Here is a 27,114-nt window from a genome sequence, read left to right as displayed (position 1 = left end):
ATATATATATATATATATATATATATATATATATATATATATATATATATATATATATATATATATATATATATATATATATATATATATATATATATATATATATATATATATATATATATATATATATATATATATATATATATATATATATATATATATATATATATATATATATATATATATATATATATATATATATATATATATATATATATATATATATATATATATATATATACATATATATATATATATATATATATATATATATATATATATATATATATATATATATATATATATATATATATATATATAGATAGATATACACACACATACATGCAGTATATATATATATATATATATATATATATATATATATATATATATATATATAATACTTGGTGGAGGAATAGACAATCATTTTAGGTTTGGTTTGATAAGCATAAAGATTCTGTTCTTACTGTGAAAAATAGCTCGATGAGGATGAGAAGTGATGGACTGTTTCTCTATGTATTTTAGCTGGTGGATTAACACATGATCCTTTAATGTGGTGGGCACTGTGGTATCATAAAGATTAAGACCTGCAATGTAAGATGTAGCAATAAGATATGGAAACAGTGGACAAGGATAAAGATCCTAAGGCCAGAAAAAAATATCTGGAAATGAAGCCAACACAGCAAGATAAAGAGAATGATCAGTCATGGCAGTTCAATTTTCATTTATTGATTTATTTTACATTTGTTGACTGGGAGAATCCAACTGGATTACAAGTCCATTTTCAGTGGAGGCCCGGGGAGAAGAGCTCCAAGAGAACAATTTTTTTTTACAAAACATAGTTTAAGGACAGACTTTTGATGTACAATTTCCATAGAAGAGACTTTGACATACATATTAACGAACAGACAGGATACATTCATTTTCTACAATATAATATTAAATTATAGAAGATGCTCCTAAGTTTAGGATTCCTGTGACAGCTTTACTATCAGAGTAAAATCAGAGAGACGTAGAATAAGGCTTCGAGAGACCAGAAGATGCTCGCTATAGTTGAGAAGGATTCACTATATGTCTTCGTCTGGTTTCAGTTGAGAAGGATAACAAATCGATTCACTATATGTCTTCGCCTGGTTTCAGTTGAGAAGGATAACAAATCCATTCACTATATGTCTTCGCCTGGTTTCAGTTGAGAAGGATAACAAATCGATTCACTATATGTCTTCGCCTGGTTTCAGTTGAGAAGGATAACAAATCGATTCACTATATGTCTTCGCCTGGTTTCAGTTGAAAAGGATAACAAATCGATTCACTATATGTCTTCGCCTGGTTTCAGTTGAGAAGGATAACAAATCGATTCACTATATGTCTTCGCCTGGTTTCAGTTGAGAAGGATAACAAATCGATTCACTATATGTCTTCGCCTGGTTTCAGTTGAGAAGGATAACAAATCGATTCACTATATGTCTTCGCCTGGTTTCAGTTGAGAAGGATAACAAATCGATTCACTATATGTCTTCGCCTGGTTTCAGTTGAGAAGGATAACAAATCGATTCACTATATGTCTTCGCCTGGTTTCAGTTGAGAAGGATAACAAATCGATTCACTATATGTCTTCGCCTGGTTTCAGTTGAGAAGGATAACAAATCGATTCACTATATGTCTTCGCCTGGTTTCAGTTGAGAAGGATAACAAATTGATTCACTATATGTCTTCTCCTGGTTTCAGTTGAGAAGGATAACAAATCGATTCACTATATGTCTTCGCCTGGTTTCAGTTGAGAAGGATAACAAATCAATTCACTATATGTCTTCGCCTGGTTTCAGTTGAGAAGGATAACAAATTGATTCACTATATGTCTTCGCCTGGTTTCAGTTGAGAAGGATAACAAACCGATTCACTATATGTCTTCGCCTGGTTTCAGTTGAGAAGGATAACAAATCGATTCACTATATATCTTCGCCTGGTTTCAGTTGAGAAGGATAACAAATCGATTCACTATATGTCTTCGCCTGGTTTCAGTTGAGAAGGATAACAAATCAATTCACTATATGTTTTCGCTTGGTTTCAGTTGAGAAGGATAACAAATCGATTCACTATATGTCTTCGCCTGGTTTCAGTTGGGAAGGATAACAAATCGATTCACTATATGTCTTCGCCTGGTTTCAGTTGAGAAGGATAACAAATCGATTCACTATATGTCTTCACCTGGTTTCAGTTGAGAAGGATAACAAATCGATTCACTATATGTCTTCGCCTGGTTTCAGTTGAGAAGGATAGCAAATTGATTCACTATATGTCTTCGCCTGGTTTCAGTTGAGAAGGATAACAAATTGATTCACTATATGTCTTCGCCTGGTTTCAGTTGAGAAGGATAACAAATTGATTTACAATATGTCTTCGCCTGGTTTCAGTTGAGAAGGATAACAAATTGATTTACAATATGTCTTCGCCTGGTTTCAGTTGAGAAGGATAACAAATCTATTCACTATATGTCTTCGCCTGGTTTCAATTGATAAGGATAACAAATTGATTCACTATATGTCTTTTCCTCGTTTTAGTAGCTTATGGAGAGCTCAACATTGCTGGGGTAGTTTTTCCTAACTCCTGGAGAGATGGGATGAGCAGTAGATTAACAGTCCTAAGTGGGTACAATACTATGATTGGTTGGCTTAGTAGAGTTACTTAAGTTAGGTGAAGTGTTCTAATGAGACATTAGCCGGGTGGATACAGGAGCACAGTCGATTATTCAAAAAGTGAGTTTTAACAAGTTTCTTGAATTGTTTCTTGAACAATTAATTAGAAATAGCACATCCTTTTGTGTGACTTTTAGGAGAGGGAGAGTGGTAGTAAGAATAATGCCCAAGACAGTCATTGGTACTAAATATAATGTACCCACATCATCTTTATGACTTAGGGGAATAAAGCCATGAGTATATCCTGGATGACCTCAGTTTGGTTAGCAGTCAAGATGCTGGAAGAATCAATATGTCAATATGCGACGAGAGAAAAATACTGGGACAAGGACTGTTCATTTCATTCAGGGTAGAAGGGAAGTGAGACATGCTGGCGAGGTGTCCACTGTTGAGTCTTAATGGAAAACAGGAAGCAGAGGGGCACTAGCCAGTTATAAGGTGGGTGCTGTTTTAAAGACCATCACAGAGAAAGCTTTCTCACAATGCCCCACTGTAAATCAACTAGTATACCTCCTCACCCAGCATGTCCAAGAAGATAAGACAGCTAACTAATTTGCATTAATATACCAGCTGGCCACAATATTACAGTCCTAGTGCTCGATCATCTCTTCATTCAGAAGGCAATGTAAAGTCTAATTTTAGAGGCTTTCCTTCATAGGAAGAGAAGACTTACCCAATGAAGGGTTTTGTCAGGATATATCCTAAGTACAGTTGCCCTTAAGAGATAGAATAGAACTGTAAGAAAGTGTCAGAGGATTTGAAGTCATTAGTGCTTGATCTCAACAGTCAGGCAGACAATGTAACCGAACATACAACAAAAAGAAACAAAACAATATATACCAGAGCCATAGAAAAACAGGCTTAAGTACTGGGAAAATGTTTTCATATTTATAATCCCCCAGAAAGGTGTCATTAAGATGTAAATGAAAGCAAAATTGAGTTATATTTGGACAGAGCCTACCAATACTTAGCAACCACACCAATGAGATTTTAGGCTTTAATCCAGCTCCATCCAAGCTAGATAAGTGTTCTGCATTGCTGAATTGCACTTTGTCTTGTTATTGAAAAGTGCTGTTATATTAATGCATTATTTTTTGAGTTTCTGTACTTTTTCATACTTTAAATCACTGTTGTAATTTCACTGTATTAAGTGCTGGATTTCTACAATTTTATATGTATTTCAAAATGTTTGCTAGTATTTTACTGTCGTAATTGCTGAGTTCCTATACTTTTGGCTCCATTTTAGTGATTTTAAAGGTTAGAAAAGTTAGTTCAGTACTGTAGTGGGAGATGAGAGTAGTCTGGTCTTTTCTGAGCTTGGAAATCAACCTCAGAGGGTGTTGTTGTGATTGGCCAGAGGGCTATTTTCTTGCTTGTTGCTCTTTTGCATGACACTTCGTATTGTACAGTGGTGGTTATCAGTGACCTGTACAGATGCAGGCCCTTAGAATCCAACTTTCTCTTTAAAAAACAACCTCTTACGTGTGATGAGCAACTGGTTTGCGCATAAAGCAGCACCGATCTGCTACATTACACTAATATTGTAGTTCGTAGCCAAACAGCACCCATTCAAACCTGCCATAAACCTCCATATTACACCATTACTGTGGTTTGTGCACAGGAAAGTATTGCTCCAACAGTCTTGTCTTGTCTTAAACATTAAAGTTTCACTGAAATAAGACTTAAGTAAACCTGTTATAGGCCCCTTGGTACAAGTCCCCTTGAAATCCTAAGTGTAAATATCTGAAACTATGGATAAGAACATTCATCCTTTCTCTGCAACCAGCTTAAGTAAAAATTGGCATCCTGAGACAAAGTAGCAATTGCCTCATGTATACTGACAATCATCTAAGTTTTATACAATCAGATACAGTGTATGGGAGATGTAATTAGATACTGTCGCAGGAGGCAAGGCTCTCACACACAGCCACAACAATTACTATACAGGTTGTCAAAAACACACACCACCACCTCCTTCCTACCTCTCATACTAAAGACCTTGCTCATAGACTCATATATACTATGGTTCTCAAAACTAATCTACCTAAATCTCAAAGGCCTCCTAGATGCAGCTATAACAAGAGGGGTTCCTCAGCAACCCCAGAAATATTCTACCAAAACAGCATCCACCCCAACTCATGCAGCTTCACTGCAAGCTCTCTCAGCTCATAAGCCCATAAGCAAACCTCCACAAAAGCAAATGTTCTAGTCATAGGTGATTCCAGCATGAGACACACAGATATTCTATTCTCTAAGCTGAGCAAGGAGAGGGTCATAGGGTCATGGTCAGCAGCCTGTGAAGGTCTGGGATCCTTCAGATCACACAAGCACTCAGGTCACTGATCTACAAGTACCAGTATGGAATCTGTCATTGCACATATGGATGCACTCAGCACAGTGGTGCAGCAGTTAATGTTGTCATCTCAGAAAATAAGAGGTTCTCCAGTTCGATTCTTGGCTGGGGTGCCTTCTGTGCAGAGTCTGCATGTCCTCCATGCATTCATATGGGTTTCCTCTGAGTATTCTGGTTTCCTCCCACATTCCAAAGACATGCACCTGGAGCGTTTCTCCCCAGGCCTTCGCCGAAAATAGGCTCTGTCCTAGTCAGACTTACACGGTCAACAAATGTTAAATAAATAAATAAATGACCTGAGTCATACCTCTCTGGACTTTAACAAAAGAGACATGATGGAGCTCTCAGACTATGTGTCCCAAGCTGGTATGAGCCTACTATTAATTGGCATTCTACCTTAGCTGAGGATGATGCCATAATATGAGCAAAAGATAACTGACTTTAACAATTGGCTTAGTCTGTGGTGTTATTTGAAGGGGGAACAAAATGGGTGACAGACCATGCTGCTTTGCCAGGGATGGTCTGTATCTGTCCCTTTTAGGGTTTTGAATATTGGCTTAAACTTTGTCCAACCCCATAGTGCCTTTTTAGAATGCCAACCTGATAAACTTTCCAACATAGCAAAACTAGACCAGGATAATCTAGAGATATTACTGTTCAATACTAGAAGTCTAAACAAAAAAAAAAATACGCTCTCTGCAAACTCTCTTCACCCTGTAGAACACATATATTTGTGTAATCACAATACCATGGTTTAAAACCATGGAAAGGACCCTTGTAATGCAAGGCTATAATGCCTTCCACACATTTAGACCACCTATTGCACAGGAAGAAACAAAAGGTAGACATGTCTCATTATTCATGAAAAACAGTCACGTCTAAAGACTGGTCAAGCAGTATGATTCATGAGCTTTTCCATGTCCTATACCATATCATTGGAAAGTCTTATACCATATCATTGGAAAGTCCTATACCATATCATTGGAAGTTACAGGTCCCACTCTGTGACTCAGAATATCCATAATACATACCTAAATGGAATGGAGTTACTATGTGCTGAACCCAACACTGTATTCCTGGTGACTTCAACTACTCCACTATAAACTGGGAATTACACATAACTTCCAAAATACGAGTCCAGAGTTTCCTGGACTTTGTCAACACAAATGCGCTGGACGAGATAGTCTGTACATCTACTAGGCTTGCCAGCATCATTGACCCAATCCTCACAAACATGGGTGAACTTTGCACCCACCTTTATGTAATATCCTGATTTGTCTGGTTGGACCAAAAAGCTGTATCCTTTGAAATTAAACTAAAACCTGTGACCCCCATCTAAGTCTTGATCTTTTAGGAATTATTCTAAAGGAAACATCTTACTACAGACTGATACCCTATAAAAATTTTAAGCCCCCCCAAACTGCATAAACTCCTCTGCCTATGTAAAATTATTCACAACAGCCCTATACCATCTCATAAGCAACTACACTGAGGCAGCTGTATCCACCAGCATAGGCCTAACTCAAAGACCAAGCCACACTGGAGGAATCCCAATATCAACAATTTTGTATAACAAAAGAAAAAAAACCATGGCAAAAACAAGGAAGTGTAATGCCCAGTAAAACGAGAAACCCCTCATCAAGCTAAATAAGCAACTCTATAAAATCATTACTGCACACTATATTTATATACAGTATAGTGAAAATAAAACCGTCAAAAATACCTGCACTCACCGTACTCATCAAATTCATAAAAAACTCACAAACACTACAAACAAGTGCTTTTGTGAGGGCTACACCCCCACACCCCTGCATATTTAAATGTATTATATCTGAGCTCACAGAACAGTGGAGTAAAGGGATAAATCCCTCACGACGCAGTCTGTACATCTTGCCATGTGAGTCATCACTTTATAGTATAAGTGAACAGCATGACAGAACACTACCTCAACCTTTCATTGTAATTGAATGGCACACAACATTCTATCACCATTCACTTACAATCTAGATCACACCAATACACTTTGATGAATGCATTCTGATGAAATGCATCAGAAATACAAGTCAATGTAACACGTATCAATTACATCCATATTTCCTTCTCTCTCAATATATATATATATATATATATATATATATATATATATATATATATACATATATATATATATATATATATATATATATATATATATATATATATATATATATATATATATATATATATATATATATATATAGGTTTACCTTTAAAATGTTGATGGTTGGAACGTTGAACCTGCTTCCATGAATTCCGAACTGACTGCGCTTGGTCAAAACTTCAAATGCTGATGTTCCAAACCGCAAAATCTCACCCCCTTTTTGACCCATTGTAGCACTTGTTTGTAGGTGTGGTACGGTTGGAAATGTTGACATTCAATGTTTTTTTTTTGGTTTGTGATGTTTCGGCTGTAGCGGTTTCACAGAAATCTTTCAGAGGTGCGGCCATTCGACATTGTACAGTTGACATTTTAAAGATAAACCATATATATATATATATATATATATATATATATATATATATATATATATATATATATACATATATATACATATACATATATACATATATATATCATCATCATCTTCTTTTGGCTGTTCCTGTTAGGGGTCGCCACAGCAGATCATCTGTTTCCATTTCTTCCTGTCCTCTGCATCACGCTCTTTCACACCAACCGCCTGCATGTCCTCTCTCACCACATCCAGAAACCTTATCTTAGGCCTTCCTCTTTTCCTCTTACCTGGCAGCTCCATCCTTAGCATCCTTTTCCCAATATACCCAGCATCCCTCCTCAGCACATGTCCAAACCAATGCAATCTCGCCTCTCTTGCTTTGTCTCCAAACTGTCCAACCTGAGCTGACCCTCTAATATACTGATTCCTAATCCTGTCCATCCAAGTCACACCCAGTGCAAATCTTAACATCTTTAACTCTGCCACATCCAGCTCTGACTCCTGCCTTTTTGTCAATGCCACAGTCTCCAACCTATATAACAAAGCTGGTCTCACTACCGTCTTGTGGACCTTCCCTTTCACTCTTACTGGTAACCATCTGTCACAAATCACTCCTGACACTCTTCTCCACCCATTCCACCCTGCCTGTACTCTCTTCTTCACCTCTCTTCCACACTCACCACATTACTCTGAACGGTTGATCCCAAGTACTTAAACTCATCCACCTTTACCAACTCTATTCCCTGCATCCTCACCATTCCTCTACCCTCCCTCTCATTTACACACATATATTCTGTTTTAGCCTTGCTGACCTTCATTCCTCTCCTCTCTAAAGCATATCTCCACCTCTCCAGGGTCTCCTCAACCTGGTCCCTACTCTCACTACATATCACAATGCCATCTGCAAACATTGTAGTCCACGGGGCCTCCTGTCTGATCTCATCTCTCAACCTGTCCATCACCACTGCAAATAAGAAAGGGCTCAGAGCTGAACCTTGATGTAATCCCACCTCCACATTAAATGTATCTGTCACTCCCACCGAAGTCCTCACCAATGTCACACTACCCTCGTACATATCCTGTACCACTCTTACGTACTTCTCTGCCACTCCCGACTTCCTCATACAATACCACAACTCCTCTCTAGGCACCCTGTCATATGCTTTCTCTAAGTTCACAAAGACACAATGCAACTCATTCTGACCTTCTCTGTATTTCTCCAACAACACTCTCAGAGCAAACATTGCATCTGTAGTGCTCTTTCCTGGCATGAAACCATACTGCTGATCCCTAATCATCACCGCCCTTCTTAACCTAGCTTCCACTACTCTTTCCCATAACTTCAAGCTGTGACAGATCAATTTTATCCCTCTGTACTTACTGCAGCTCTGCAAATCACCCTTATTTTTAAAGATAGGTACCAAAACACTTTTTTTCCACTCCTCAGGCATCCTCTGACTTTCCAAAATTTCATTAAACAATCTGGTTAAAAATTCCACTGCCATTTCTCCCACGCACCTCCATGCTTCCACTGGTATGTCATCTGAGCCAACAGTCTTTCCATTCTTCATCCTCTTCATAGCTGTCCTTACTTCCTCCTTACTAATCTGTTTCACTTGAGGGAGGGTGGCCTAATGGTTAAGGTGTTTGCCTTAGAAACACAAGGTACAGGGTTGGACTCTCACAAAGGATAATTGGCTAGGCTTAAAATGGCTTGCAAGGACAGTTAGCCTACTACTAATCTATGAACCTACTAATCTATGAACCAATCTATGATTCACTATCCCCACATCATCCAACATTCTCTCTCTCTCTTTCTCTTCATTCATCATCCCTTCAAAGTACTCTTTCCATCTACTCAACACAATCTCCTCGCTTGTGAGTACGTTTCCCTCACTATTTTTTATCACCCTTATTTGCTACACATCTTTCCCAGCTCTGTCCCTCTGTCTATATATATATATAAATATATAAATACACACACACACACACACACACACACACACACACACACACACATACACATATATATATATATATATATATATATATATATATATATATATATATATATATAGATACGGCTCTACTTCTGCTTACCGAAATCCCACTTCATTGAACTTCATATGTGGTTCATTTCCTGGAGTTATTTTACAGTGATCCAGGTGTTCATGAAACTATATCTTCAGCAACTTTGTCTCATTATTATGAAGTTCGATGAAGTGGGGATTTTGTTAAGTAGAAGTAGATCCATAGATATATGGGTCTATTTCACTTCATCAGATTAACAGAACACTGAAACTGAACTGATCAAGATGACAACATTGAATGTTTACAAGAACGAGCGTGCACAAGATCTGAACTTAGAAGATCGAACTAGGTGTATATTTTCAATGCAAACTGTGGCACAGTGAGCATCAGGAAATCTACCCTTTTCCTCACTGTAGTGTAATCTTGGAGTTGGTATATATAATTTGCAGGTTTGTGTAATTTTTTTTTTTTTTACATTTTCACAGCCCTCCACATCCCCTGAAAATTATATATACCAACTCTGAGATCATACTACAATGAGGAAAAGGATAGATTTCTCGATCCTCAGTGTACCGTGATCTGCATTGAAAATATATACCTAATCCGTTCTAAGTTCCAATCTTGTGCACTCTCATTCTTGTAAACATTTGATGTTGTCATCTTGTTGATTTTAGTTTCAGTGTTCTGTTAATTCGATGAAGTGAAATAGATCCAGATACACATACAACTGCAGAAATAAAGATGGCAATTCAGATAGCTGAGTGGTCTTTTTGCATGGTTGTTCATCAAGTATTGTGACATCAATACAAATTTTTTAGCTATGCCGCATGACGCTTGCAGGGAGTGGATTTTTTTTTCTTTAGCTGGGTTGGTTAACTTGCATCCACACCAGGATCCATGTTAAAGTCCCTTCCCAAAGTTTGCAGTTTGGAGAGATGAGTTTCCCTTGTTTGTTTTCATACACTGTGAGCAACCATTTTACTGTGTGGTTGTATGTGAATGTGCACCACAAACACAAACACACACATACTCACGTGCATGTGTAAACAAACACATGCACATAAATGTGCACACAGACACACACACACACACACACACACACACACACACACACACACACACACATTTATGGAGTATGCTGGGTGAGCTGGTATACAGTACATTAAATAAATTTACGGTAATCAGATGATCCTACTATCATCACAAGGGTTAACATCACTAAACTAAAGTAAGCTATGAGAAATGCTGACTTTTGCAATGAACACGGGAAAAAGCAATTTAGCAGATGTCAAGCCACCTACACCACCCCACCCACTTGACCTATCTAAATGTACTAGTGCCATAATAACTTAACCTTAGAGTTCTACAGTATTGATAAATGTGAGCCAAAATATGTGAATAAATGGGATTTGATTAAAAATATTTGCTAAATTCCATTCCACAGAAAGACATGTATTTATAGTCATTCATAGTATGCAAAACATGCAACCATGTAGAGCTACAACCACGTACTGCTGCAGGGCGACTGTCTAAAAGGCACAGAAAAAGGAGTAAGGAAATGACCTTATAATATGTTTGTCATTTCCCTGGACTGCAAGTGAAGATTGTCTGCCAGTACCCTTGTGTAAGTGCAAGTGTGGGTAAATACCAGGCTTTTCAAACATTTCTGCGGCTTTGATTACTCTTGGCATTAAATAAGCATCACGTTTTGGAATGTTATTTTATTGGTGAATATCACAAGAAGATCTATATACCAGCACAATCTGTCTACTCCAGGCAGTATGTAATTCATCATCCTGGACTATAACATTTTCTCTCTCCCTAGACATATAGGTTCTTTCCAGGACTCAGGGATTGTATAAGGCTTAAGACTGTAATAAGGACAGGCTGCACCAAGGTTTTCCTACCTAGTGAAACAGAAAACAAATCTTTATTTCACTGAAGGAATTCCTGCACCTCCATCCTCTAATGAACAGAGAATAATTCATCTGAGTGCACTTCAGTTTCAGAATTCTGAACTTCTATTCACTTTATAGGCTCTGAATTCTCAACCTTCATTGTTTTGTTCTTTCCAGGGTTTTAAAATAATAATGTGATATATTTGCTATTATTTATATCTCTCCAGCTGTTTTTTTGGCCCCTTAACATGATACTATTGACCCAGCTTTTCAGTGCCCAGGGTCCACACTGAGGTCTTCCAGGTAATCTCCTACTCCTCCCTTGGACTTACTCTGGCACTGCTAGGACTGGTTGGGGATCTTATGTGTATCCTGGGGGCTTGGCCATCTTTGCATCCATTTGTTTTTTTTCTTTATATGCCCTATCCACTCCCCTCCCTGCCTCCCAGTCTCATTGATGACATCTGAGGGCAATTCCCCTCTTTTGGACCATGCCTCCCCTTAGGAAACATCCTTAAAAATGCTCTACCACTCAGATGGGCACACCCATCCCTTCCTGCCACTCTGTCAGTTGCCTGAGCAGTTAATCAAACCTGGGATGCCTTGGCTGTGGTCAGGGTTTTATGACACTGCACCACCAGGGAGGCTCCAGCTGTTTTATGTTATAACTGACATCATTCATTTTCCTGAGGACTTCATACGGCCTTTGTCACCTAGCCAGGAATGTATTATTGGCCATAGGAACTAAAATTAATGCTTTGTTCCCTGGATGAAAATGTCTCATTCTAGAATTCATATTATAACTATACATCTGGGCCAGCTGAGTTTGTTTTAAGCATTCTCTAACAATACATAAGATATTAGCCACTCTTTCTTGTAATTCTGAAACATGACAATAATACTACTCAAGCGAATAGTCTCTTCTCTTCATGTCTTTTTGTCTGCATCGAGAATTCCTCTTCTCTGTCTTCCATATAACAGCTCAGATGGACTAAAGCAAGTATGTGGACTGGGAACTTATCTAGAGCAAACATAATAATGTATAAGGGAGCTCCAGTTTTTTACCATCATTATCAAGATTTGTTTAACATCAAAGCCTTATCAAACTGTCAGCAAGCCTATTCTTTTAGGGGTGGCATACAGAAGTATAGAGCTGTCTGATTTTAAAAGAACTGACACTGTTCCTTCATGATATTTAACATTAAAGGTGACTTCTCTGCTTAGTTTAGCAGAAGCATATCAGTGTCGAGCAGAAATGGAAATCAAACCAGTAGATAAAAATCAGGCAGCAACTGAATGTGCCCAAAATAACAAAAGAAAGAATATACGGTAAAGAATCAGATGAGAAAGCAAGAAATGTGGAAAAGATATAAATATAATTGCAAGTACTGAAAACTCCTGGAACAACCTCATGTCAATCAGGATCTGATGCAGGAATGGTTACAGAGAGGTGAATTTAAATCAAAAGATGAAAGATTAATATTGACAACCCAAGATAGTGGACTACGTACACGTTGGTTTGCAAAGTACATTGAACATGTCGGAGGAATGGACAAATACAGGTTTTGTTAAACAGAAATGGAAACGGTCACACATCTTGTCGTTAGGTGTGCTGCACTAATGGCAGAGGGCCTGTATACTGAAAGGCATAATATTGGGGCAAAACTGTTGCACTGGGGATTGTGCAAACATTACAGTACTGAACTAGCTGAAAAGCATTGGAAACATGAGCCAGAAAGCATTATAGAAAATTATGAAGTTTAGGGATTACCCTTTACCACAGTTCAAAAATAGATGTGAGAAAACCAGATACAGTAGTCCATGAAAAGAAAACAAAAGAGTATTGATTATTGAAATTGCTACACCTAGTGATTATAGTGCCTTATGTACAGAGAGACACAAAATCATAAAATACCAGGATGTGCAGACAGAAATGAGGGCAATGTGAAAGAAGGATACCCAGACATTTCCAATAGTAGTACAAGCAATGGGCCTCATAAAAAAGAATTTACAGCTGTATTCAAATATGCTACCAATACTTGTAACTCCATATGAATTGCAGAAGGTGTCAATTCTGGGCACATTGCGCTGCTGCAAAGAGTGCTTTTGGCTAACATCAAAGACTGAAACAATACTAATTTCATGAACTTCAATCATACTTTGACTTAGGAATGGGGATATATTTCCATTATAATGTTAGCAACCCAAAAGAATTTAAACCCAGTGATCCTTGGCCATTTACATTTTTTTTGGTATTCCTACCATAAAGAACATCTGAATTAAGTCATTAGGAATAACTTTAACAGTCACTTTCCACAAAGACTATCCTTCTGAAAGTCTGTGGCATTGTCCATAGGCTAAACTAAGTAAAGCTAACTGCTTTAAGCCTTTTTAATAATAGCCAATTTTCCCTCAAGAAACCTCTGCACCTCCCACCTTGTGTTTGTAAGGTAAACACCTTAACCATTAGGCCACCCTCCCATCCCTAATCCCTAATATATATGTATATTGGTGCCCTTTTATGGTTTTAACTAGGGGTCCAACTATGTCCATGCCTCTCTGCCCAAGAGTACTTAGTAATTGGAAGTGGGACTAGGTGATCCTAAAGAGAGGATTTTGTGACTGTTAACTGAAAGTCTGGGTAAGCAGAATAGTATTTTTCAATTCCTAGTTAAACAACTGGCCAAAAAAATGTTGCTAACACTCTCTCCCTAATTTTGCTATACGTAAAAGTCCTCCCATTAAGTGATGGTGAACTAGCTTGATTATAATCTGCCTAAACATTTCAGGTACCAACACATGTCCTACTCTTCTGCTCCATTTATGCCTTTCCAACACAACAGATAATCAGGAAGCTCAAAATATGGATGCAGAATAGCAGGGATTGGATCACTATGTGAATATTCTCTCTAGCTTCTCTGAGTGAAGAATCTTCCCACCGTTTCTTTTTAAATAAAGATGGTTAACGCTTAAGTCATTATTCATGAAAGGTAGATGGTTCAGGTCCTCAGTTATCCTCTAAAGTTTGTAAATGTAAAATAGGCAATTACAGTCCTCCTCCTACTAATGCGAGTATAGTATCACCCTCTTCTAATTGATCAGGGTCTCCTTTTTATATATACAAATATATATATATATATATATATATATATATATATATATATATATATATACATACACACACACACACACACATATATAAATATATATATATATATATATATATATATATATATATATATATATATATATATATATATATATAAATATTTATACTATATATATATATATATATCGTGTATATAGATATATATATATATATACATCATGTGTGTGTGTATATATATATATATATATAGATATATATAGACATATATATATATATATACACACACATTTATATATATATATATATATATATATATATATATATATCTATCTATATATATATATATATATATATATATATATATATATATATATATATATATGTGATGTATATCTCTATACACACACACACCCACACACACATACATATATATATATATATATATATATATATATATATATATATATATATATATATATATATATAGGGCCAGATTCCATAAAGCTCGCAAGCTGCGGACACAATTTCGGAAAACATGCTGAAAGCACTACAAGTACTTAGCTATTTAGCACAGGGTAATTATGTAATCCAGCCATGTCAGACTGATTCCAAAACACATCACTTGCAAACAACACAACTTAAATGCGACAAACTGCAACACTGAAATCCTCTACATATGCTATAGGGCCCACAAGGAATGGAAGCTAATAATATGGAGTCTGTCCTATTGTGCAACAGTACTGAAAAAAAGAAAACAAAAATGCAACTGCAGTTAATGAACTACAAGAGGCTGCAGTGATACAAGCCATAAACGAGGCTGTGGCTGTGCATCCTAGAAGGCAGCTAGAAAGAGTCAGATCAAGGCTGCAACTAAATCAGTTGTTAGACCAGCAAATAATTAACAGATACTGGCTAAACAGACAATTAGTGCAGGTTGTTTGCAACCCGTGTGCTCCACAGATGTCTGTGTGTACCCTGTGAGGAAAACCAGAGACACATGGGTGATGCTGTGGGAGTGTCACAGACAGCTGCCAGCTGTATCCTGGTAGCAGTATGCAGCACGGTGATGAGTACATCCACTTTCCATCCACCTCCATGGAGTGGGGAACTGTAATGCACAAGTTTTACAGCATTGCAGACTTCCCCCATGTACTCAGTGGAACAGATTGCACACACATATCTATCAAGACACCGATACATCCTGATGCACCCTGACATATAAACAGAAAGGGCTAGGCATCCCTGAACTGCCACGTTCTGTGTGCCGCAGATGCCAGCATAACAAACATCATGGAAACACACAGTGAAAGAGTTCATCATACTGCCACTTTGCAGGAAAGTGTACTGAGGGCTGCATTCTGGCAAGGTGAAATGCCTGAAGGACTGTTACTGGGTAAGTACAGGAACACAGCTAGGATGTAAGCTAAGGATACCCCGCACAGCTATATCCATACTGACCAAATGTGTGTGCACCCCCTACAACAGGTGACTCTGGTTATCCACTTTAGCTGTGGCCACTGATCCCACACCATAAACCATCCAACCCTGCAGAGAAGGCCTGCAATAGAGTCCACACAGCAACCATAAACATCATAGTGCATGTGTTCAGTGTACTGAAGGCTAGGTTCAGATGTCTAGCCACATCCAGGGGTGCACTGCAATATACACATGAGAAGGCAGTGCAGATGATAACGGTGTACCCTATGCTGCAAAACATGGTGACTAGAGCATATGGTGATCTTCCAACTGCAGGTTTGGGTGAACTACCCCAAGAACACCAGATGTCCATTGATGACATCCCACAGGTATCAGAGGAAAAGCAGGAGGACATGGGGGCAGAAGACACAAGCATAGGTAATGTAGGGTATAACCACAAGTGCAGGCACAGGCAACATGGCAGCGTCTGACCCACAGCTTTAAGTCAGGAAAAGCCAAATATATGAATACATAGATTAAACATTGATGTTCAGGTGTTGCCCCATCACAGCAGCATGGATTGCATCTAATGGCAATTACTCACTATATGTACACACCGAGCATCAGACATATCATTATGAACATACGTTCATAGGTTGGTACTAGGCTATCGGCCCTAGGGCCTATACAAGCCTAGCCATAACAATTCCCTGGCTATTTCTTCCCACATTATTTACTTCCTTGGACCCCTGTCTAGCAGGGTGACTGACATGATCCCCGGAATTAATTTCCTATCTCCCATCCAATCATCAAGGATCCTTTTGAAGAGGGCCAAAGAGGCACTCTGCTTGACATGTATTGGCAGTCTATTCCAGTCTGGGGAGTCTCTGGGTCAGGAACCTATCCCTCCAGCATGTTTTGTTCATTGTGATGACAAGGTTTAGATCCCTGGAGTGTGTGGCTCTGAGGGATTGGGATTTCTTTAAATGTAGCATGTCCAACAGCTCTGGGTTTGACATGGCCTTGTATGTTAAGCAGAGATCACCTTTGAGTAGATGATATGCGACAGAGTATAGGTGGAGATTTTTAGATGGTCAGCATAGGGCATCTGCTTTAGGCCTGTGATTCTTTTAATGAGGTATTTCTGCGGACTTTCCAGTTGTTGCAGATGTCTTGAGAGGTACATACCAAATGAGGTGTATTCTATAATGGGTCTAATGAGGGATGAGTACAGTGGGACAATGACCTCCTTTTGTCTGGATGAAAAGCCCTTAGTGATGAGGTGTGCCACATGGAAGGATTTCCTGACTGTTGTGGTGATGTGGTTATCGAAGGTGAGACCACTGTCCACCTGTGTCCCTAAGTCTCTTATCACACTTTTGGTGTTTAGTGTACTGCCACCTATGTGGTAATTCACAAGTACATGTTTTTTTCCCAAAGGGGATAACTATACATTTCTTGGCATTGAGCTTGAGCCCATGGCTCTGGCACCAAGCATCTGTTTCTGTAAGGCCCTTTTGTAGAATATCCACATCATTTGGGGATTCAGTAATGGCTCCCAGTTTGCAGTCATCTGTGAACTTTGCTAGCCAGAGTCCCTTAGTGTTGGCCTGTACTTCAGAGAAGTAAATGCCAAACAAGAGTGACCCCAGGACTGAACCCTGAGGAACTCCACTTGTCACTTGTCTGGAGCTGGATTTGGAGTTGGCTACTTTTACAGTGTGGGTTCTGTCAGTAAGCCAGTTGGCAACCCATTGAGTGATGTAGGGATTAATGCCCAGCTTAGTAAGTTTATCTATGATTCCTGAGTGGGGGATGGTGTCGATGGCCTTGGCGAGGTCCAGATAAGCTATGTGGACCACCTTACCCTTGTCCACGACTCTGGAGGCTGATTTGAAGAAGTCAGTCAGGTTCAGGAGACAAGAAAGGCCCTTCACGAACCCAAACTGCATGGGGTCCAGTGTTTGAAGGTTGCCAATGTCTTTGTTTATAAGTTCTATGATAATACGTTCCATGGCCTTGCAGATCAGGCTCATCAGACTGATGGTGCAGTAGTTCCTGGGATCCAAGGTGGATCCCCCCTTGTGGAGTTGGATAACTGTAGCTGTGTGTCACTCAGTGGGCATGAAGACTAAGGTGAGGCTATGATTAAACATGACACTTAGGTGAGGTGCCAGTTCATTATGTAGTTCACAGCCTGGGATGTCATCTGGTCCCATGAATGCTGTATTCTTAGCTTTGGAGAGTGCATTTTTTACCTGTGTGGCCTTATTACCAGAATTTGGCAATCTTTCAGTATTGAGATGGGCCCTTTAGGGGGTGACAGGGAGGTAAAGTTTGCACTGAACCGATCTGCCAGGATACTGGCAATATCCTTGGGATCAGTATATTTAATGCCATTCTGTTGTAGCTCAGAGAAGATATGAGCATTGCCATTTAGATTCTTGGCATAGCTATAGAATGCCTTGTGGTTGTCTTTGGAATCTTTGGCAATTTTATTTTCATAACTAGCTTTGGAGGATTTTATAAGGGCTCTCATCTTCTTACTGAGGCTGGTAAGGGAGTTTTTTGCATCCTGGGATTTTCCTCTTTTCTGCAACAGTTTCATCCTTTTGTTGCACAGTTTGTTTATGGCAAGGGACCACCAAATTGGCTTCCTTTTTTTGGAGGAGAGCTTCTTGGTTCTATTGGAGATAGCACGATTCATGTATGAGTGGATGTGCTCATACAGTGCCTTAGTGTAGGATTCAGCAGTCGAACTTTCAGTTCCCGTCTACATGGGTGTCATGAAGTTTGTCACTTCTGACTTGAGTAGCATGAAGTTGGCTTTGGAGAAGCTTTTTTTAATGGAGGTTTCCTTACTGGGGGTGGGGGTGGGATGTGGATGTCAAGGGTAATTAGCTTATGGTTAGACCTGATCAATGAGGGGGTGACCATAGGTGTGGAGCATCACTTTCCCATGATGATAATGACCAGGTCTAGGATATTGGAGCCGCTGATGGGACTAAGGATTAGTTGATCCAGGGTGTTGGAATTTATGAATTCCAAGAACCGTTGGGCAAAGGTGTTGGTACATGAGTAGTTTTCCCAGTTAATGGCAGGATAGTTGAAATCACCCAGTATTAGGGTGTTTGGTTGTATATTAATATTTTCCAGTATGTTTAGAAAGGTGTAGTGAGAATCTTGGGGCATGGTGGGGGATCTGTAGCAAGCTACAGTTTGGATTGCAGTCTTACCTAGTGTTAGTTGCACCTGGAGAATTTCAGATGCATTGTTTTGGGCAACTAGACTGGTGTTGTGAATATCCTTGGTGAATATGGACACTCCCACACCTTTAGTGTTTTGGTCCTGGTTTGGTGGCCAAAAAGTGTGGTAAGAGTTGTAGCCTGGTATTGGAGGGGTACTCTCTGGAGCCTTGAACCAGGTATACAATACAAATGTATACATATATAAATCTATCACAACAGGGATCATCAACTTAGGGCACAGCTGACACGGGTATGCATACAGACTCAGACTGTTGTATTAGCATATGGCACACAATAATGGACACGCATCAGTGCAACACATTCCTATTTCTCCACTGTAATAAGCTGCAAGCAGGTAAACAACACAGGACATAATGCAGAACTGTTAATATCACTAGCAAAATATATAATTATACAGCATGAATAAAGTAATGTAATAAATGGAGTCAGCTATGGGTAGTAAAACTGTTGGACTCACATGGCATTCGACATGTCAATGAACACAGACAGATGTCAGTGTCCTGCACAGCAATCATCATCACCTCGGGGTGAGAATGACAGTGCAGAATAGAGTGGATCAACTGTCTGTGTTACGCTAGCACCATCTAGGGCACCCACCCTGACATCTCACACTGCAGTCTGCTCTACTCCTAAAACATATGGAAACATTTGACCCAGATTGCAACACAGAGGAGGGTGATACTACCATGGGGTGGTGAAGGATCATGACTATGACTTGACTGTCTGGTCATGAATGCTGAGCCCACAGATGACAGACCAACAGTGGAAGTGTATACACACTGAAGCATAGACACTGACACCTGATAGGCAAGGTTGATTCTGCTAAAAGGGGGCCAGCCTCTCTCATGTGGCAATCAGCTAAGTACAGTCAGGGCATGCAGAATCCTGCTTGTACTATGACACTGCTGTAGTACTGTAGAAGCCAGGGATTCTGTTGACTGTGCCACAGACAACATACTCTCATTCTGAGCAGCCAATGATGCCATTACCTCACTATGTTTGTTATCTAATCTTTCATGCAGTACACCCAGCTGGTGTGCAACATGATCTGTGCTTATTCAAGCACACGGATGTCAGATCCATGATGTTGCTGGGAACATTCATTTGACACCTGCCCATCCACATCCTCTGCATGTCTACATCTATTGCAACTGCCACTATCAATGTGTTTATGGGGTGTCAACATCAGCAACTATCTCATCTTGGTTCTGTTGTTCACTGGCCTCATCCTGTCCACTTTCTGATGCACCCTCATTGTTAGAATGGCTACACAATTTTCCCTCAACATCTGAGGTCACAGCTGCAGCCACATGATGTCACTACCTTCTCTGTCCTGTACACCAGGGGTCATGCTACCATACTGGGGCACATGAGATCCCACATCATGATCACTGGATGGGCTAATGGAGAATACAGGCAGCTGATGTGATAAAAGAAGAGAGATGGTTTCACTTGTCACCACTTAGCTTCCAGATACTGGCAAAAACTTCATTTAGCTCCATAGTGCCTTTTTAGGCCATGCCATATTGTTAAACCCTCCAACATAACAAAAATCACTCACAACCCCCTAAAGGTACTGTTACTCAATGATAGGAGTTTTAATAAAAAACTGCACTCTGCTCTCCATGGAAGTACTCCTAACCCTGGAGAATAAAGACATATCTGCAGTCACAGAAATATGGTTCAGAACCATGGAGAGCACCCTGGTTGTCAAAGGCTACAATGCCTTTTATGCATTTCGAACCCTTCAGCTCAAGATAAAACAAAGGGAGGAAGTGTCTCAGTGTTCATAAAGGACAAGTACACTGCTAGACTGGTCCAACAACATGACTCGCTTGAGCTGCTCAATGCCAGTTAACCACAGGTGCGGCCTCCTGTCATAATCTTGTTAGCTACATATCCCCTAACATGAGTCTGGAAAACCACATCTCCTAACTAAACCTACTGGAATCTAATAACATTCAGCCTAACACCATACTTATGTGTGACTTCAACTAACCCTTCATAAACTGCAAGACTTATACGACCCATAATTCACTTGCTCAGAGGTTTTTGGACTTCGTCAATGCAAACACCCTGGAGAAACTAGTTAGCTCCCCAACTAGAGGTACAAATATCCTAGACCTGGTACTCAAACATGGAGGGATGCTGCCCCCCCCCCCCATTCATTAACTCATTACTGGTAAAATCTGACCACAAAATTATCTTCTTTAGTATTAAAACTAACCTAGAACCTCCATCAAACTCCAAACCTGTTAAGAACTTTGCTAAGGCCAGTTACCTCAAATGAAGTGACAGCTTATTAAACTTCCAAGCCCCTGAAAATCCAGATGACACTGAGGCCTATTCTGTACTGTATATAAAAGCACTGTACAACTGCATTATTAGCTGCATAGAGAAGGCAGTGACTGTCTGAGTCAAACCTATGATCACTGGCAAAAATAAACCACCCTGGTTGACCCCTAGCATAAATAGGCTATTCAACAAAAGGAAAAAAATATTTTCCAAAGCCAAGAAGGAAAAGACAAAACAGTGCAAAAAGACACTCACCAGTCTAAACAAACAAACAAATTAGAGAGCTGGTCAAATCTGACACAGCAAACTATGAGGAAAATATCGCTTCCCAGATGAAAGATAACCATAAGGCTTTTTTAATTCTGTTTATAAAGTCAGGGGAAATGCTCAGTAATGTGCAGAATTAATTGTGAATGGCAACATATACAGCCAGTCTGAAACTATAACAAACCTGCTAGCCAAAAAGTTCAATTCAAACTCCCCCCGTCACCTCCTACCACATCCAAAAAAGTACCTGCAACCATCCCAGTACCAGTCATTACAAGGCAACAAGTCCTTACTGTGCTCATCAAAGCCAGAAACACAGCCTCCACGGGTCCCAACAACATTCCAGGATGCTTCTTAAATAGATAAAACAGAATCTATTAGGGGCAATAGAAACCATCTTTAACCACAGCCTCCAGACAGGCTTTGTCCCAAAGGAATGGAGGACTGCAACAGTAGTCCCTCTGCACAAGGGGGGCCCAAACAAGAAGAACACAGTATTAATGGAGGACAACAACAGGAGTAACAGCAATGATGTGTATGAAAGGTAAGGAATAGCATACCGCTGTCAGAGTCCTGCTGTTGTACTGCAGATCCTGCAGTGGGAAAGTAAAGAGAAAGACAACACAGTCATGTATGCAGGCAACAGAACAGGAATAACAGCAATGACATGTATGATAGATAAGGAATGGCATACCGCTGACAGAGTCCTGCTGTTGTACTGCAGATCCTGCATTGGGAAAGTAAAGAGAAAGACAACACAGTCATGTAAGCAGGCAACAGAATACTGATAGCATGACATATATGACACAGTAACAGGGGCTGCAGATACTCATGTGCCAGACATTGTACCTGTTGGCCAGATGTCCCGGTGTCACAAAACAGTGACATTAATGGAATGTATCATAGATCTGCTACATATTGCTGCAAATTATGAACCTGTTGTAGTAACAAACCTGGTCTATCTGTCCTTGCACCTGCACTCACTGGATGCACCTGGGTGTACCTGTAGTGTACAATGTTAGGGAAATAACAATATGACAGTAAACAACAGTGCCATGACTGAAGAAATAACAGGTAGTGTTCACAGTCACACAGTATGTAGACACACACCTGCCTTTCCTGGAGACATTTACCTGCCCTTTCCTGGTGTTGTCTGGAAGTAGATGGTCCTGTGAATAATTATGCAGACAGCATTACTCATGTTGGTTGCATTATTCTGTCTGTATTGCAGTTGTATGAGTACATGCCATTACACTTACTTTTATTATCATCACCCTGTGTGGATCTTTCTGCATGGCTCAACTTTTCTGCTGTAAATCCAAAATGACAATACATGAATATACATGCAACAGTAATATGTGATTATTTACTCTATAGTCATCCATATCATACAATGTATAACATACATGTTTGGCCTAGAACTCCTGCTCCTATCCCACCACTAGGGACATGCCACTCCCCACTCACTTCATGCATAGAGGCAAGAAATATAATGATCTCATGGGGGGGGCAATGGTGACCCACATCTGGTGGCATCCCTTGATCTCTCAGACCATCATAACCTGTTGGCTGCATGAAGGTGAAGGATCACATCAGAGCAGCATCACTGACAGGCCTCACTGGATCTATTGCAACCTCCAACTGCATTAATCATGTTGGTGATGTTGGCCCACACTTCATTACTCCGTTCTGTATTCCCTGTACATCCAAGTATTTTTGGTCCATGTTGTTGGACAGCATGTACTATGATGTCATTTTCTTGTGGGGAGAAATTGTTGACCCTAAGTCTGTTTGCCATCTGAAAGACAGTGATATACACATGATCATATTAATGTGGGGGCCCAGTTATGCAGATGATTTTTGTGGATAGCATATGTCACTATAAACAGTATGCATTGCTATGCAATGCAAAGGTTTATGGAACACTATGACAAATACTAATGTGACATAAAAAGTAAGACCAATATCTGCATACATAACAGCTGTAAAATCAACATAATTCACCATATCTGTAGAGGCTGTCTGTGGAATTTGAACCCCGTACACTACATATCTGTTGAATAGAAGTCCAAAGACAACAGAATCACACCACCGGAATATGCATGCATTTCATGTTAAAATACTACACAAATTATCATTTGAACAGCTTACAGAAAGTATCCGAAAACCTCAGTATCCATAAGCAGGCCACAGAGAGTACAGATCATTTTTATATTGAGCCAGTAGTTATAAGATTTGCATTAAGAACCATCAATGAAGATAAATCTGTAACAGCAAAAGGACATAGTACATATGTATACTGTTGGAATCCACAGGTTTCCAGAGTCTATATTACCAAATCGAATGGTAAAAATGTCGAACACTCACATGAGCAAAAACATATGAAAACGAACTTGCTATTGTGGGGAGGATGCACCCCCCACTAAATATATATCCAACTCCAAGGTCATACTACAGTGAGGAAAGAGCAAATATTCCAATCCTCAGTGTACTGCGACCCCAAAAAAGACAAGTTTGTTTTCGTACATTTTCACTCATGTGAGCGTTTGACATTTTTACCATTCGATATGGTAATATAGACCCGGTTTCCGCATATACACCACAGAATACATGTTGTCACACGTAAGACTTATGGATGATCCATAACTCCATCTTTGCGTACTGTTCACCTTTACTACATAAATCTGTCTATACAAATGCATATGGGAAATTAATGCATGCCTTAATGCAGATGGCAATACCTTTATGCATAAAGTAAATCAGACAGAACTCCAGTAAGTTACAAGTGTTTGTCTTAAAGGACACATTTTAAATAAGAATAACTCTAAATGGGTACATTTGAGAATGAGTAATGTTAACAGAGGTGATATTTCTTAAAACAGAAATGCTAGCAGGTGACAATTTACTTATCAACTACCTATGACTCAAGTATCACTGAAAGTAAGAGCACCTAATGTGCACTGATTTTTAAGTACCATTTGCACTATACATAATTAATGAGGTTCATTAAAGATCCAGGTTTTGGAACCCAATTTATGCACCTCCATGTAACTCCTCCAAATCTGGTGCATTTACCAATGGCTCAGTTTAATAGGCAGGTGTTCCACGCAGTTATCCAACAGGTATCAATAAATTATACCATTACCTTCCAATGATCTGATAACATGACATAAATTCCACTTTTATATATTGATTCTGGTACGTTTACAGATCAGACCATTGCTACCCACAAACTGAGTGGAACCTCAATAAGTATTTTTCCATTTATACTACATTTTCCATTAGAGTAATGAGAGGCTACTTCCAAGAGGCTGTGACATGTCTGGCTGCTCAGTTGGACCGAGGAGGGAACCACACAGATGCTGATCATCTACGCTGGAGTGGAGCATCGTATGAGACAGGGCAAGGAACTTTGCAATGGTCGACATCTGGAACCAGATTGGGAGAGAGCACTAACAATGTACGGGGATCTACCAGACTGAAGTGCAAAATCCCCACCACCATGATGACCTGCATTCGAGTGATGCAGAGGAGCTTCTTTGGAGGGTCGCTGAAAGTGGATCCCTACAGTAGGTGTCACAGTCCTACACAGAAGTGAGCATTCCTACTGAATTTAGAGATATATTAGCTTTATTTAATTGTAACTGTTATTAAAAGCGTTTTAGTTTAAGCACTTGGGCTTTAGGCCAGTTGTTTCACATTAAGAAGGTTTGTGGTCTGCACTCTTGTCGCAGGAGAGGTAGCTAACATCCTTCTAAGTTGGGAGTTGCTGATTGAAGGCTTAGTGTCTGTTTTTCTAAAAGCGTCTAAGTTCTGGTTTAAGCACTTGGGCTTCAGGACAGTTATTTTACATTAAGAAGGTTCGTGGTCTGCACTCGTGTGGGAGGAGAGGGTAGATTCTCCCTTCTGAGCGGGGAATTGTTGGTTAAAGGCTTATTGTACCTGCTTATTTTGAACGGTTTCTTTCTGAAATTGGTGTGCCTTGTTTGCTGTAGCATAGACTAGATTCAGACCTGCTGAATCTAGCTTTGTTTGTATAACTTGTGCACTAATCTAGGCCATCTGTTTTGGAGAAGGTTCCCCTTCACCTTAGTGGCAGGAGTGTGCAGTTAGAACTTGTCTGATTGAAGACTGCTGGAATAGGGCTCAGTTTTGAGCTTTTTTATTGATTAATTTGTTTAAATCAGTTTGCTCTTGTTTGCTACTGTTATATTAGTTCTATTATACTGTAGTATCATAATGTAGTTAGGTAGGGGATTGAATCCTACACTTGCCAACTGTGTGAGTGTGTGTGTCTCCCTGGGGAGGAGCAACCTTTTGGGGTGGGAGGATGACATAATGGTTAAGGTGTTTACCTTAAAGACACAAGGTGCAGGGTTTGATTCTCACATGGGGTAACTGGCTAGGCTTCAAATGGCCCAAAAGGGCAGTTAGCCTAGTACTAACCTATGAACCTATTTAAGTGTGTATCTGTTCTCCTGTGTTAAATTGACCTAAACAGAGTTTAAATATATTTAGCTTAGTCTGGTTACAGGTTTTGCTGTATTCAGGTCTGTTTGTATGATTCCTGTGCTTCCTGCTACACCAACTTGTGTTGGCCTGGGCCTGCCTGTACTTATTGGGAGTAAGTGAAATGGCTGGAACTGGTTTGGCATAGGGTGCTGAGCTAAGAGCTCAGGGACAAGAGTTGATTGGTCAATTTCAGTGTTTCTATTTTACTTTCATTTTTGTGGTATTTAAACCCAGCATTTGTGTGAGTTTTTTGCTTGTTTGCTCATTGCACACTGCCACTGTGCTGTTTTAACCCTTTGTGAGGTATCTCAGTTGCATTATTTTCCCTTACCAGCACTCCTGTGTGAGTGAGGCCCTTGCCTGAAGCTACTGTATTGATTTCTTCCAGCCCTACTCACACCTATAGGTACTCTCCTCAGATAGTACCGACTCTACTATCCCTGATGTCTATTCCACAGATTCTGATAACCATGAACGGATAATTTCCTGTGGTTTCTCCTGCTAGTCTGGTTGATATGAGCATCATGAGACAGTGTCGCAACTGCCTTATGTACACAGACAACCTTCTACTACTACCACCAAGGAAGACAATATGTGAGAGATGCAATCATATTAAGAATGTAGAATCCTTGCTGTCTGAGTCACAAGCCAGTACATCTGCCACTGAGAAGGCTGTCTGCACAAATGCTACGAACACCACACCTCTAACACCACCCACCTCTGTACAACACATTCTACATATGTGGGGATTCTCAACAAAAACATACCTAAACAAA

The sequence above is a fragment of the Protopterus annectens genome, chromosome 1.part1 (genome assembly GCF_019279795.1).
Source record: "Protopterus annectens isolate FY-2018-M chromosome 1.part1, PAN1.0, whole genome shotgun sequence".
NCBI lineage: Eukaryota > Metazoa > Chordata > Ceratodontiformes > Protopteridae > Protopterus > Protopterus annectens.
Note: the sequence above shows the minus strand (reverse complement) of the source record.